The sequence below is a fragment of the Schistocerca nitens genome, chromosome 2 (assembly GCF_023898315.1).
Source record: "Schistocerca nitens isolate TAMUIC-IGC-003100 chromosome 2, iqSchNite1.1, whole genome shotgun sequence".
In the NCBI taxonomy this organism is placed as follows: domain Eukaryota; kingdom Metazoa; phylum Arthropoda; class Insecta; order Orthoptera; family Acrididae; genus Schistocerca; species Schistocerca nitens.
In genome coordinates, this window is record NC_064615.1 from 789,052,550 (window position 1) to 789,068,062 (window position 15,513).

A 15,513-nucleotide genomic window follows, 5' to 3' on the forward strand; every position below is an offset into this window, starting at 1 on the left:
GGTAGCCAAATCAACGTTGACAAGTCCGTCGCCTTGAGCATCGGGATTGGGCTACCGCAGGAACACATTGCCCCCTTACGCTTCAGTGATACTGTACGCTGCTTGGGCTTAGATTTCATGAACGACATGCGACGCGCGACGACGCTCAGTTATCGACGCCTTCTTAACCAAATTCGGGCCGGAATTGCAAATCAGCGCTTGCGATCCCTCAACATCGTTCAGCGGGCGTATTATGCCAATGTATACCTTGCGTCCCGCATACCGCATGTCGCCCAAACGCTACCCATTCCGAAGCCCTTGGCTCGTAGCATTATGGCAGCGCTGGGATACTTCGTCACCGGTGGTATGTTACTGACGATCAGATACGTGTCTCTTACGCTCCCCAAGGAAAAAGGTGGTCTCGGCCTAGTTAACGTCCATGATAGGGCCATTGCCCTCTATGTTAGCTCACAGTTATGTCTGCTGCGCCGTTGTCCTACGAGCCTCACGAGTCTGCTTCTGACGGCGCTACGTCCTGCTTCACTAAGAGCGCCGGTGCCACTACAGGACATCCCAGCGCCCCTCTTTTATATAGGACGGTTCTATTTAGAACAAAGTTATTGCAGTGTCGCGCTCACGACACCACAAATGGCCACAACTCGCCGCCTATATCATGACATGCTGCAACGCCGCCCCCTAAATGTGGTCGAACTAAAATATCCTGACGTACAGTGGCGCGTGGTGTGGAAGACTGTACACGATGCCATGCTTGATTCCGATGTTGTTTCTCAATGGTACGTCGTCGTTAATGGGAATTTCGTGACGCAAGAACGTCTCTACAATATCCACATGGCGGAATCTCCCAATTGTGTGGGTTGTAATACAGTAGATTCCGACGAGCACCGCCTCAGCTGTGGAGAGGCGGAACCGGTTTGGCACCTAGTGCGGCAGATGCTGGCTTATCTCTTGCGAGTTAGGCCAGAGCATATATCTGCACGCACGTTATTGTTTCCGGATGAGACATTTTACCCCAAGACTCGAACCAACTCTGTCACCTGGATACGTGGACATGCAGTCCATTACCTCTGTCGTGACGGACACAAGGATTTCCTTGACTTCTGGTTCTATTTGCAAGAAAGACATCATGCTATTTCCGGGCATACCAGATATCGACAGTGCTTCGCAAACTACCTATGGAGTGCCTTTCACAGCCCGCCGTGTAGCTGGAATGTTCCAGGCAGTGGCAGATGAGGTCAGAACGAACTGCAAACGACCATATATTGAACAATCTTATCAGTGGGCGCAGTCGCTGGGAAGCCTCACTACGACGTGGTAGCTTTCTTTTCATGCTATTTATGTTTCATATCTTCGATGGCGTCTTCATTCTGTTTTAGTTTTCCAGGCTTGGTTAACTGTGACTGATCGCACATTGGTAAAAAAAAAAAAAAAAAAAAAAAAAGACGTGGGCAGGAGACCTGCGTTCAAATCCAAATAAATACACAAGAACAAAATAAGAACAAAATGAACAACAAATAAAATTTAATAAAGTATTATACCCTTTCCTTTCTTCTTTTATTTTATTTTTTTATACAAAGTTCAGAGGCATATTTAATTTTTGTTTCGTTGGCGGAACCTGAAGTGGCGGCGAACGGCCGTCCTAGTTAGCTTTAGGATGAAAGTGGCGGTGGCACTAGCTTTGTTTTTGTTTTTAGGCTAGATAGGTTTTTGGGGGTAGTATGGGTGATAGGGGCCAACGCCTGAAGTGGAAGAGGTAATTTTCTTAAAAAAAAAAAAACAGTGGCCGTGCGGTTAAAGGCGCTGCAGTCTGGAACCGCAAGACCGCTACGGTGAAAAAAAACATAAAAAAGCAAAAAAACAAAAAAGGGGGTAGCGTCTAAAAAAAAGTGGCCGTGCGGTTAAAGGCGCTGCAGTCTGGAACCGCAAGACCGCTACGGTCGCAGGTTCGAATCCTGCCTCGGGCATGGATGTTTGTGATGTCCTTAGGTTAGTTAGGTTTAACTAGTTCTAAGTTCTAGGGGACTAATGACCTCAGCAGTTGAGTCCCATAGTGCTCAGAGCCATTTTTTTGTTTCAGTACATTTTTAAGACATATTAATCTTACTGAGGGACACTGATTACCTATATCAGTACAAAATAACTGCACCTGAGAATGATGCACTAACTGATCGAAAGTATCCAGACACCTATTAATACAGAGTCCGTCCACCTTTCGCCTTTATGAGGGCTTGAACTCTGCTGGGGACACTTAAAACGAGGTGTGTAAATTACTGTGGAGAAATGACCCATCATTCACCCTAAAGTGCGAAAGCCAGGGAAGATGGATGCTTGGTTCTGTAGCGCAGGCTTCGGTCTAGTTCATGCCATAGTTGTTCCACTGAGTTGGTCTCGAGACCCGAAAGAACAGAAACCACACAGTCATATAATTTTATTGGCGTAGCTTCTGGGCGGATGCACAAATATGTCCACCTCCTGTGGGAATCTCAGACAGTGAACATGGAGGAAATAGACAGGGACTCCGTATAGATGGTGCTCGATGGGAATGTGAATCAGCCGAGATAAGCTGCGCAGGTGCAATAGCGCTGTGTCCCGGATGGCGCAGTGGTTAACGCATCTGTCTGGTAAGCAGGCGATCCCGGGTTCGAATCCCGGTCCGATACACATTTTCATCCGTCGCCACTGATTCCGTGCAATGTCCCCGTGCAGCTGATAGCAGTGATACTCTACCTTTTCTTTCTTTTCTTCCCACCTTATTTTAAAAACATTGTCCTGCTGCCACATCCGATCATCGTCCCTGTACACATTACACAACGCTGTAAAAGCATACCGTTTTGCATTTAGAGTTTTCTTAAGCCCAGTGACACTTAACGTTCTCCAAACAATCGCCAACATAAATCCATCTATCCGACTGCCACAGGGTACAGCGTGATTCATCGCTCCATATAATTCGTTTTCAGTCATCCATCGTCCAGCTGCTTCGCTCTTTACACCACCTCAACCATCGCTTACCTTCACTAAAGAAACCTTGGGCTTGTAAGGAGCTGCTCGACCGTTACCCAGTCTCCTTTTACACTGCCGTTTCACCTCTTGTGATATGTTAATTCCGAATTACATAGAAGTGTCCGTATACTTTTGATTAGGCAGTGAATGTATGTGCGTTATCTTTTGCTTGCATTTAACTTTTCACGTTTTCGAATAATTTTGGTGTCGTACTAGAGCTAAAATCATAAACTGTTACACAGTACATCTTTTTCATTATCAGCGCAAAGAAAAATGTTCAATGAAAGAAAAGCAGCGGCAAAATATATTTGTCTTATAAAGAAAATAAAACTATTGTTGCAAGCTTTATGTTAAATCAGCATTTACAATAAGTCCATGATCTCCCTGGGAACATTATCGTCTGTCTGAATTTCACAAAAAATGGTTCAAATGGCTCTGAGCACTATGGGACTTAACTTCTGAGATCATCTGTCCACTAGAACATAGAACTACTTAAACCTAACTAACCTAAGGACAACACACACATCCATGCTCGAGGCAGGATTCGAACCTGCGACCGTAGCGGTCGCGCAGTTCCCGACTGTAGTGCGTAGAACCGCTCGGCCATTCCGGCCGGCTGAATTTCGCAGTCCTTCCAAAGATGCTGAACTGAGGATGTCTAAACACGAAATTACTTCAATGTAATGGTACCTTGCGGAATGTAAAAACAATAGAAATACCAATAACACAATGCAAGGGGCCAAAAATTTACTCCAGAGACACAAAGTAGTTGCCACAAGGAAAGCTTTAAGCATGGCTCTGAAAACTATAATTAAATCACTTACAAACGTTAAGCGTGATTGTAGTCCATTTAAAATATAAAGCCTTTTAGTCATTCGTTAATAATCTGCTGTGTGTCAAGTTCTTTTGTTTCACTTGTGTATAGTGGGTTTTCGCTTCTGTTCCTTCTAACAAGATCTCACTGACAACCACAAATAATGTTTGGGTGCAGATTTAGTGCGATGGCAGTGTAACAGCTTTCTCCCCTCCCCAAAAATTAGCCCGTATGACACCAATGACGAAAAGTTTGCAGGCTTAACAAGTTTCAGTACATATCTGGTGACGAGTGAGGGTAATGCTCTGACAGCAAAGAAAGAAAGCTGCATTGTGCAGGAGGTGGTTAACATGTGCCTTCCATGTACTGTAACCAAGTGGCCTTCGCCTCAGAAGTCTGGTGATATTCCGGTGTGTGTGCCACGATCTTTACACAGTAGAAAGAATTAATATTATGTAACTAAAGGTACTGCATTTAGCAGCGTTTAAGTGTCAGCCTATGATTTTCAGTTGTTGCCTTGACCAGATTAATATCCAGTCTTAATTATAAACCGAGACTAGTTTTAATAGACCCGTTACCAGGAAATACAACGAAAGGAAACTCAACGCAGGGAAAGTTTCATGGGGACACGCTACACCTTTTCATGTTCCAAAGGCAATCTCTCCATCTTCTTGATGACGAATGTTTCCATGTGTTCCAGAGTAAGGCCACTAGAACCTAATATTTCTTTGAATATTACAAGAGCTTGGAAGTTGTTACATCCGCAAACTTTTCTAAGCATATGCTTAACGCTAAGAGTACTTACTGAATGGATCCAGTCATAAGATGCAGTATAATTCTAGAAATTGTTCTTCTTCGTTTGGTAATGTGTACTTACGTATGTGTAACATAGTTGCTGGTGGTCGTTTGATACGATGTCCGCCCCTGGTAGCTGAGTGGTCAGCGTGACGGAATGTCATACCTAACGGCCCGGGTTCGATGCCCGGCCGGGTCGGAGATTTTCTCCGCTCATGGACTGGGTATTGTGTTGTCCTCATCATCATCATTTCATCCCCATCGACATGCAAGTCGCCGAAGTGGCACCAACACGAAAGACTTGCACCAGGCGAACGGTCTACCCGACGGGAGTCCCTAGCCACATGGCATTTCCATTTGATACAATGTATATCAGTAAACGGCTAAAACTGTCATCCAATCCCATTTACAGGTTGCCTATCTAACACCTTCCAGAGGCAACAAACAACAGATTTCAGTACTTCATATAATTACTGATCGAATTTAAAAATTAGAAATGCTGTCATAATCTACTCGCTAAGAGGTATAACCTTTCATGAAAGATTTAACAGGATCGAATCCTGCCTCGGGCATGGATGTCTGTGATGTCCTTAGGTTAGCTAGGTTTAAGTAGGTTTAAATTTTAGGCGACTCATGACCTTAGATATTAAGTCTCATAGTGCTCAGAGCCATTTGAAAGATTTAACACAAAAAGATAAGTATTAAAGTCAGAAATCATGTATAACATATTTTCAGGTAACGTAACTACGGCGCACAAATCACCAAGAATATAACCATCAAGTAGTTTACAGTGAGAGCACTTAACGATTTCTAACCTATTTTTCACATGATTTCCAATATTTTCGAAACTTTTTCTAGCTGACCCCCACCTAAAAATAATAAAAGGAAAATGTTCATCGCTTACTGAAGTTTCGCTGTTGATGCAGTAAAACTTCAACCCCATACTTGGGTTTTAATTTATAACCTCTTAGCTACCGTAGCGTGACACATTTTGCGGTCAGTTTCCACATTTACCATTGAATCTACTTGCAAAGTTATATATGCGGAACACATTTCAGGAGACCTCCATCTTTTCCTTGCCCTTTTCCATTCCGCTACCTGGTCGACATTGTTATACGGTTTCGGCTACGTCGCTGACTGTTGGTGGCCGAATGTCTTCTTGACGCTGCCACCCTCCCCCCTCACACCTACACTCCCCCCCCCCCCCCCCCTTATTCCGAGACAGAAATCAGGGAAAAATATGGAAACACCACGGTGAGAGATGCATGTTTGAACATGAATGCATATACTACCCTAGCCAGCAAGTTGCGCTGCGGGTTTTGATAACGAATGGCACCAGTGCAATGTCCTTAACACGATGCAAGTGTCACTCAAGGTCAGAGTAGCGTCCTTAGTAGTTGTGAGTGCATAGTGTCGGAGCTAAGTGAATTCGATCTTGGGGGCAAATTGTTGATGCTTGTATGGTGGGTGTTCCAGTAACTAGGTGAGTTGAGCTGCTGCTGAACTCATAATCCACGACCTGTTTTCATTATTCCTGACATTTCTGTTAAGTTTCGCAGCAGCTGCGAGTTCGTACTTGTGTAGGGTAAGGCGGGGCTAGTTGGTCCATTTTTCAGATAAATCATAATGGCTTGTTATGCATACTGGTGGGTAAGTAATTTATCACATTGCAAAAGTGTCCATAGTAATTTATTTCTAACAAGTCGGGGTATTGGGTAAATTGAGCACTTAGAAGTTTACCCAACCCATGGTTTCAATGTTAGCTAGACATTAAATAAAATTTCTGTTTGACGATCAACTTTTTATTTATGGTATTTTTATGACGTAACAGTAAAACTAAAATTATTTTTCTTTTAATAATAGACAAAAAATACAAACAACAAAACATGAATGTATGTTAAGATTAACTTTTGGATTAGATTCAGTCTTTCTATTCAAAATCAGACTTGAATATTTATATAATTATCCATATTTCCAAATTACTTTCGTTCTAAATCATGGGTTTAGTTGAGCATCCCAAAAATGTAAAACAAATGTTAAATTTTGAAACAACGGTCAGAATTATATCCAGAACATTTATATGTATCAAACATATAATAAATTTATTTAAGTTTAAGACTTCCTTGATTGGAAACGCATACCATTTGACTAGTACAGAACAAATATTCCAGTTTACGATTATTTTACTTTTCTTTATCACAATATAAAAATGCACGCGTGTATTTCACTCGATCGACAAGTCGCCACTGGCGGTCGCGTGATGGGTTCCCCTCCCACGACCGCTTCTTTCCTCAATTTGATGCATTAGCGTGTGGCGAATTGTTTCCGAAATAATTTGATTGCCCAGCTTACCCCTATCCTCAACTAGCCCCACCCCACCCTATACTAAACAACAGCACTGTGAAAGAATCGCCGGAAAATTGTGAACTTTGTATTCGGTATTACTGGATGTGCATTTAGTATATGTTTTAAATCTTGAGTTGATTTCATAGCGTTAGTTGTGCAGATAAATATTAGAGATTTTCTGAAGATGACGTTTGATTTGATGAAAGGTATATAAAATTTTCACCGCATCTTATACAGAAATACTTCATGTGATGGCTTCAAACGTCTCTGACTGATCAGACTACAAGAGTACAGCGCAAAGCTAGTGGACAAAGTACAGCGCCACGTCAAAATGGAGATTGTTAGAGACGTAGTGATTCCTCAGTTACTCGAAAACGGTGAAGACGATCATCCTATGTGAAGGAAATACCTTTGCATTCGCCTGACGCCATTTCGGTAAACCACGGGAAAAAGTCTGGATGTTGAGGCTGGAATCTGAACACCACTCGACTATTTTCAGTCACTCTGTTCCGTTGCTTGAAAATTAGTCTTATCTGATAGCACAGTCAGATTTATCTCAGAAATGCCCTTTGCGAAGAATTGACAGTTTAGTTACTGTAGGTACCAAGAAATTTTTGACGCTTTAAAACAGTGGGCGGCCAGCTTTGATTTCACAGTGAGATATTCCCGTTTGCGGCTTATGAAATTTAATAAAGACGACTAACGTAACAAAAAATTAATGGGAAACGAATGTTGCCAGGTGGCCAATTATAATAGAAGTGAGGAACTGAAAATGCAACTGAAGTTCCCAGGTATTCGAATGGAGGTAGTAACTACGTATATCTTCTTTGAATTTTAGCCGAGTCCCACTGAGTCACAAGAATCAATGTTTCGTAATCCTTGTGTACTCACATGTTCCAAAACTTCATTGTGTGTGTGCCAGACTATGAAATTCGCATCTGCGCTAGCGCTGTGGAACAAGGACAACTACTTGTGAAACGGCTTTACGGGGACCTGGCAGACAAAATGACGACTATGGAAAGAAGTAACTCCCCAAACAGAGTTTCCGCCGTGGCGAGACACAGGCGTCCGATAGTTGTTTGGATCCGCCCTGAATGCAAAATAAAACAGAATGGGTGGGAGGTGGCGACGCGACCCGACGCCGTGGGACAAAACTAGCGTAACGCGCGGCCTGCATAAGGCAGGTGCCGCCTCGCCGCCCCGCCGCCCCGCCGCCCCGCCGCCACGCCACCCCGCCGCCCCGCCGCCCGGCCGCGTCCTCAGGGCGCCGCGACCGAGATGCATGGTCGACTTGGCTCTTTTCTTAACTTGGCAGGTTTTACCGTGAGGAACTTCCGCGGGGGTGGAACTACTCTAAGCTGCGACGCGGGAAGTTTGTTCGCAGGGACGCGACGGGGAATACCAAGAGCCGGGACATCTGCCTCATGCGAGACACGTGTAGCGCGCCGAGAAGGCGGGCGACTGGACTCGCGTGTTCGTGCTGTTTCGTGACGTGGGACGTCTCCAACAACTCGGCTGGCAGTGGTCAGTTGTTTGCTAAGACGGAGTAACAACTCCCATAGCCTACATGCAGAACTGCAGTTAACCACAAATCTGCGTAAGTTCAATCGGAAACCAAGTTCACACGAGGGAAGCATCCTATAGTTCTCGACTACAGAGTTAGGGGACATGCACATGCTGCAGCCAACTAGCTACATATCTAATCAACAAGAAGCGACACGTCAGACACTTTGTTGATTCGTCACTCACACCGCAAGTTGGGTGAGGGGGCGAAGCATGTTTGGCACTTTTTAAACTAAATTAAAGTGATTTAATACAATTTAAAGAGCTATGTAAGACGTTTGTTTGTATGTTTATTAAATTGTTTCGATTGTTGCTAAAAAAACCTTTTGTTTTAAATATAAGAATAGCATTTCTTAAAGAATCTGCCCCCACCCACGCACACATAGAGAAACTGAGGCACAAATGTTTTTGTTTTAAAGGAGAAGTGGTGTATAATCACTGAACGTTAGGAGTCCTAGAACTCGGGGCGGAACAGACACTTAAAGTGTAACAAATTCTGCAAAATAAAGAAACACAGTATAACACTTCTCAAAACTATAACAAGGTACCTTCTTTTTAACCTGACGCATCGTACCTGAAAGTCACTTACAACAGTATGTTATGTAGTGATCATTTCGTTTTGTATTTTTTTTAAGACGTTTCAGTATGTTCCCCACCCATGGGGCAAAATGGAAGAGTCAATTTTTCTGAAATTATTGCATAAACGTTGAAATAATTAGGAATGTCGTCTTCAGAGTGAGGTATTAACTTGCTTAATGAACGATTATTTTAATGGTTAATACAAAGATAATGTTACCTTTGCTTTATTGAAGCCCATCTGGCTTACGAACAGATAACATAGGACGCCGAGTAATAAATGCTATAGGAGAGTCCGGCCAGCTGTAATGAGTTGTTTCATCGTTGGAGTAAAAGTCTGCTCTCCACTGACTTCACGTCTGCTACCAGCCCATCTTCTTGTTCTTCAGTGAACACTTTTGTAAGTTACCGATCTGATTTGTCAGCTCTGTGCTTGTGATATTTTAGCTTTATGAAAGTATCTTTCCTACGTGGATTTGTGTACGTTGAACACCCTAACTGCTTTTAAAATTCACATTTCGTAAGACAAAACGTCTGCAACTACATTTAAGTTGATTTACCAGTGTTAGTTACATCATCTGGAAAAGTAGGGAAAAAGAAATATAAAGCTTGAAATTCACGTGCATCGAGAAATGGCCAGACAGAACAGAACGCTATCTCATACTGCCACGTTTTGTTCCTCGCAAAAATATATTTCAGGTTAAGAAGTTTAGTGGGCTGCAACAAATGACGGACTACACAATTTATACAGGGTGAAGCGAAACTGGCACACTCGGGCTTTGCAGCGTGACTCCTCACATGCCAGCGATAAAAAATGTCTGGTACAAAATTTCGTCCGACGAGGACATCCGGCAGAAAGAGTGACTATCTGGCAACACTGTAACCACATGTAGGAGAAGTACCTCTTTAAGCATATAATATCTGTGCAGTACAGTTGGTGCAGTGGCTAGAGATCTGGGTTCGCATGCTGCGATCGAGGGTTGAAAATGGTTCAAATGGCTCTGAGCACTATGGGACTCAACTGCTGTGGTCATCAGTCCCCTAGAACTTAGAACTACTTAAACCTAACTAACCTAAGGATATCACACACAGCCATGCCCGAGGCAGGATTCGAACCTGCGACCGTAGCAGTCGCACGGTTCCGGACTGCGCGCCTAGAACCGCGAGACCACCGCGGCCGGCCGATTGAGGGTTCGATCCTAGGTTTATTTGCTAATTCCATTCTTACATTTCATACTGTAATATACACCGTTTCTTAGGTCACATGTGTCCTAAATTTACAACACTTTGTAATGCTGAACAAAACGAATACATGGTTACGCAAACAAGAAATAGACAGTTCAATAATTGAACTGTCAAAGGACAGAATAACTACAAAATCAATATCAATTTCAAGATGCTAAGATGATAGCACAGTACAAAAACACAACAGCTACTTGTCATTTATACTACACTCCAGGAAATTGAAATAAGAACACCGTGAATTCATTGTCCCAGGAAGGGGAAACTTTATTGATACATTCCTGGGGTCAGATACATCACATGATCACACTGACAGAACCACAGGCACATAGACACAGGCAACAGAGCATGCACAATGTCGGCACTACTACAGTGTATATCCACCTTTCGCAGCAATGCAGGCTGCTATTCTCCCATGGAGACGATCGTAGAGATGCTGGATGTAGTCCTGTGGAACGGCTTGCCATGCCATTTCCACCTGGCGCCTCAGTTGGACCAGCGTTCGTGCTGGACGTGCAGACCGCGTGAGACGACGCTTCATCCAGTCCCAAACATGCTCAATGGGGGACAGATCCGGAGATCTTGCTGGCCAGGGTAGTTGACTTACACCTTCTAGAGCACGTTGGGTGGCACGGGATACATGCGGACGTGCATTGTCCTGTTGGAACAGCAAGTTCCCTTGCCGGTCTAGGAATGGTAGAACGATGGGTTCGATGACGGTTTGGATGTACCGTGCACTATTCAGTGTCCCCTCGACGATCACCAGTGGTGTACGGCCAGTGTAGGAGATCGCTCCCCACACCATGATGCCGGGTGTTGGCCCTGTGTGCCTCGGTCGTATGCAGTCCTGATTGTGGCGCTCACCTGCACGGCGCCAAACACGCATACGACCATCATTGGCACCAAGGCAGAAGCGACTCTCATCGCTGAAGACGACACGTCTCCATTCGTCCCTCCATTCACGCCTGTCGCGACACCACTGGAGGCGGGCTGCACGATGTTGGGGCGTGAGCGGAAGACGGCCTAACGGTGTGCGGGACCGTAGCCCAGCTTCATGGAGACGGTTGCGAATGGTCCTCGCCGATACCCCAGGAGCAACAGTGTCCCTAATTTGCTGGGAAGTGGCGGTGCGGTCCAATACGGCACTGCGTAGGATCCTACGGTCTTGGCGTGCATCCGTGCGTCGCTGCGGTCTGGTCCCAGGTCGACGGGCACGTGCACCTTCCGCCGACCACTGGCGACAACATCGATGTACTGTGGAGACCTCACGCCCCACGTGTTGAGCAATTCGGCGGTACGTCCACCCGGCCTCCCGCATGCCCACTATACGCCCTCGCTCAAAGTCCGTCAACTGCACATACGGTTCACGTCCACGCTGTCGCGGCATGCTACCAGTGTTAAAGACTGCGATGGAGCTCCGTATGCCACGGCAAACTGGCTGACACTGAGGGCGGCGGTGCACAAATGCTGCGCAGCTAGCGCCATTCGACGGCCAACACCGCGGTTCCTGGTGAGTCCGCTGTGATGTGCTGCTGCTGCTGCAGTACGACGTTTTGGACCCTCAAGTATTCCAATTAATGGCTTTATGATACGTGTATACTTATATCCTTTGTTTGCATTTACAAGCTTGAAGGCGAGGTATTGCTGTCTAAAGGCATTGGTTGCCTTCAGAATTTTTGCATAATTTTGAAGATCACGGCTCGTGTAATTCTTAGGCTTGATTTTGAACAATAAACTGTATAGCCCTCTTGTTCCAGGATATCTTACGTTTTGTATTATTAAGTCATTTTCATCAACTTCCACTGGTGAGTTTCCAATCATCCATTCACTTGATAATGGATCAAATCTTACGCCGTACACGGTGTCGCGCGTTTTGTCTATAGGTTTATTAAAATACGAAGCCGACAGTCGACCAGCTGCATTTTCTGCTATACGCAACTCTTGTATTTATCTGCTACTTTTCGTTTTTTTTCCCTCCACATCATCATCGTCATCATATTTTTCTCTAATATCACAGCCGTTGATACTGTCTTGACATCTAGCTGCAGAATTGCTATTGTTTTCTCTCGCCGGAAATCGGTAAATCAGTTCCTTTAGTGGTTGTGAAATGGGCTTAAATGTCTTTTCCAGCACAGATTTTGTTTCAGTTTCTCTTTTATGTAGAGATAGCATCTTTCTTCGGATATTCTGCCTAGCTTTAGCGATCTGTTTATTAATATTAATGTTTCGTTTAATCGAATCGTGCAGCATGTTTTTAGCTCAAAACTGCCCACTCGCTATCTGAACTAAATTTACGTAGACATCTCAATTTATAACAGTAATTTCTTCACTTAGAGGTTTCAAAGTATGTGTTTATCACACGCTGCTTATGCGCATCGTCGAGGATTGGTGAGATAATTTTACACATTTGTTCTATACGCTGCTTGAATCGAAGACTGTCAATGGCGGCACGTTGCCAGCAAAGCCCTATGCGAGCCTCTCTGTATACCGAAAAATCCAAATCATTTAAAATGTGCACTGAGGTACATACTTCATTTGGAAAGTGCACTTTCTTTTTTTTTCTCACCTTCTCCATTTCCTATATAGGTCTTTAATGCTAGCGTGTAAGATGTGCGCTCATTGACGTCTGTTAGGAATCTGAGGAACATGATGATAATTGCGAGTGCTTTGTAGTACGCAACCGCTCAGAAAAATTACACTTTAATTTACAACCCAATATTCAAATTCAGCATGAAGTGGACGATTTCCAAGTGTTAAATGCGAGGCTTTATGGAACTTGAATCTGTCTCCTTTACGTACGTCAATCTCCGTATTCATCAAAAGTTGGTAACTGTTTTCATTCACTTCAAAGCTAATTGTTTCAATATCAGGGGTAATAGAGCGTAAAATAACTTTACCAGTGTAAGGTAATACATACTCATACTGACCATTGTGTAAAAGGTAAGCTGATTCATTGGGATCTCCTGAAGGGATGCTGTCAATTCTAAAAGTGATGGAACACATTCGATTTTTTTCAACGTAACCTTTTGTTGCAACATCCGAGTCTAAAATTGGCTCGCGCACATTCGTGATGCGTTTATTCTGCACGTCTAAAACTCGTTCTGTTACACTAATTAAGTCTAAAAAGTTTTGAACTCCAGCATTCATAGATGTACGTATAGAGTTTTTTAGCTCTCTGAAGTCGTTAAGCTGATTTTGCAGCTTTTGGAACAACAGATCGACATACGATTTACTTACTACATCACTTGCCCTCGGCTTTGCCTTCTCAGCAGAATCAACTTTGTCTTTCACACGTTTCACAGAATTTTCGATTCTTCTACGGATGTCGTCTACGTATTTTTTCGTTGCTGCATCATCATCAGTTCGCGGATCAGCTAAGTTAGTGATGGTTTTGCGGTGCTTGACCGTAAGTGAGCTCTCACTTACATCGAATGCGTTCAGTTTTTCCACGGCATTATCCACATAAACTTTCGTACATGCATCATGATCTTCAGCAGGATCATGTAATCCACTTAAACGCTTATTATTAAAATATATTGCTGCACTTGTAGTGTATATGGAGGGAAAGAAAGCTGTTATCTGCGGCAAAAATTTCGTTATTAAAGAGCTCGAGGAGGCAGCATCAGTATTAGAGTTTGTTGCATCATTTCCTCTTTTTCTCGGTGTCGAGTCTCCGGCAGAAGAAGAAGAGGTGATACTCACTTGTTTCTCAAATAGCTGATTTAATTTATCGATAAGATTTGTAATAATGTTCGAGTATGACTGGAATTTCGAATCCACATATTTTTTATTAGCCACATCGTTATTGTATTGAGGATCTAGTACGAGCAATAGAGTATTGCTACTGCTGTTATTCGAAGATGTTACCTGTGCAGAAGCCATGATGGTAATAATCTGTAATGGTCAAGCTGTTGCTTTAAATACAGATATAATAAATCAAAGTTTATACGATAACGACCATTATCTAATTCATCATCTTTGCTAATAACAAGAAAATCGTAGGCATTCCCATTCCATGCTCGTTTACACATTTCGAGAAATTCATTGAATGTCATGTCAGGATTAACATGATCACTGAAGACATGTTTTAAATTACGCTCATCTTGTATAAAGAGAACAATAACGTTAGCATTGTCTCTGATTAACTGTTTAGGAATTTTGCTATATGTCTGACACAAATAGAAACTGTGTACACCGTAATGCCGACCCATCGAAAAGTAAGCTTTCATGTGATCTTGTTTGTCGCAGGCAATGTCGTCGAAAATAAAAACTGAAAGTGATCGGGCTTGATCTGGTGGTATTACATCTTCTTTACTGGAAAATGTAAAGTAGCCAATATCATGCAGGTTTTTAAAAATTTGTTCCAAATATTTATATTTGTATTGTTGCAGCGATTTGGAAAATATGTAGACATTCTTAAATTTGAGACCATTTTCATGAATTATAAGATTAACAATCACATTTGTTTTTCCACAATTGGAAGGACCTGCAATAATACACCTAATCGTATCAGGAAATAGATCACCATGCCTACGATCTTGCCTTTGCAGTTCATTTCTGTGTTCAGCAATAGGTCTAACAGGAAGTTGAAGTGCATGTTTCCTGAATTGCATCTTTAAGTACACTAAGGACTCTACGTATCTTACAATTACTATTATAATAGAGCACTCTAGGTGGAAAAGTTAGCACTCGGGCAATGATCATGATTATTAAAAAAAAATTTGTCAGATGTGGGATTCGAACCCACACTCCCACAAGATATTAGATCTAGCGCCTTAACCACTCGGCCAATCTGACAGATTTGTAACAAGCGCCACCATTTTTTTTTTTTTGGAGAAAACAATTCCTATCTTACAAATACTGTTATAATAGAGCATTCTGGGTGTGAAAAAGACCAGTCGTTAGTTAACACTCAAGCTATGAAGAAGCATCGCGACAACAACAACAAGCAAAATAAGTTGAGGAAGGGGAAGAATAAGAGAGGGACAAAAAAACGTGGTGGTTCCCTGCTTAACCGCATGATTAATAAACTACCTGTTGAACTTCACATACCTGGCTACTCCTACTGTGGTCCTGGCACAAAGTTAGAGGAAAGACTCAAAAGAGGCGATGTCGGTATCAATCCACTAGATGAGGCGTGTAAAGAACATGACATAGCTTATGCAACTCATCCAGACAGT

The 15,513-nt window shown here is 43.1% G+C and overlaps 2 non-coding genes across 2 annotated transcripts; one reads left to right on the forward strand and one right to left on the reverse strand.

Moving 5' to 3' along the window:
- Positions 1-2,582: 2,582 nt before the first annotated feature.
- On the forward strand, positions 2,583-2,657 carry Trnat-ggu (transfer RNA threonine (anticodon GGU)). The gene has a single exon. It is a non-coding gene; the product is annotated as a tRNA-Thr (tRNA).
- A 12,398-nt stretch (positions 2,658-15,055) lies between these two features.
- Trnal-uaa (transfer RNA leucine (anticodon UAA)) lies at positions 15,056-15,130 on the reverse strand. Its single transcript has one exon. It is a non-coding gene; the product is annotated as a tRNA-Leu (tRNA).
- Between the last annotated feature and the right edge of the window lie 383 nt (positions 15,131-15,513).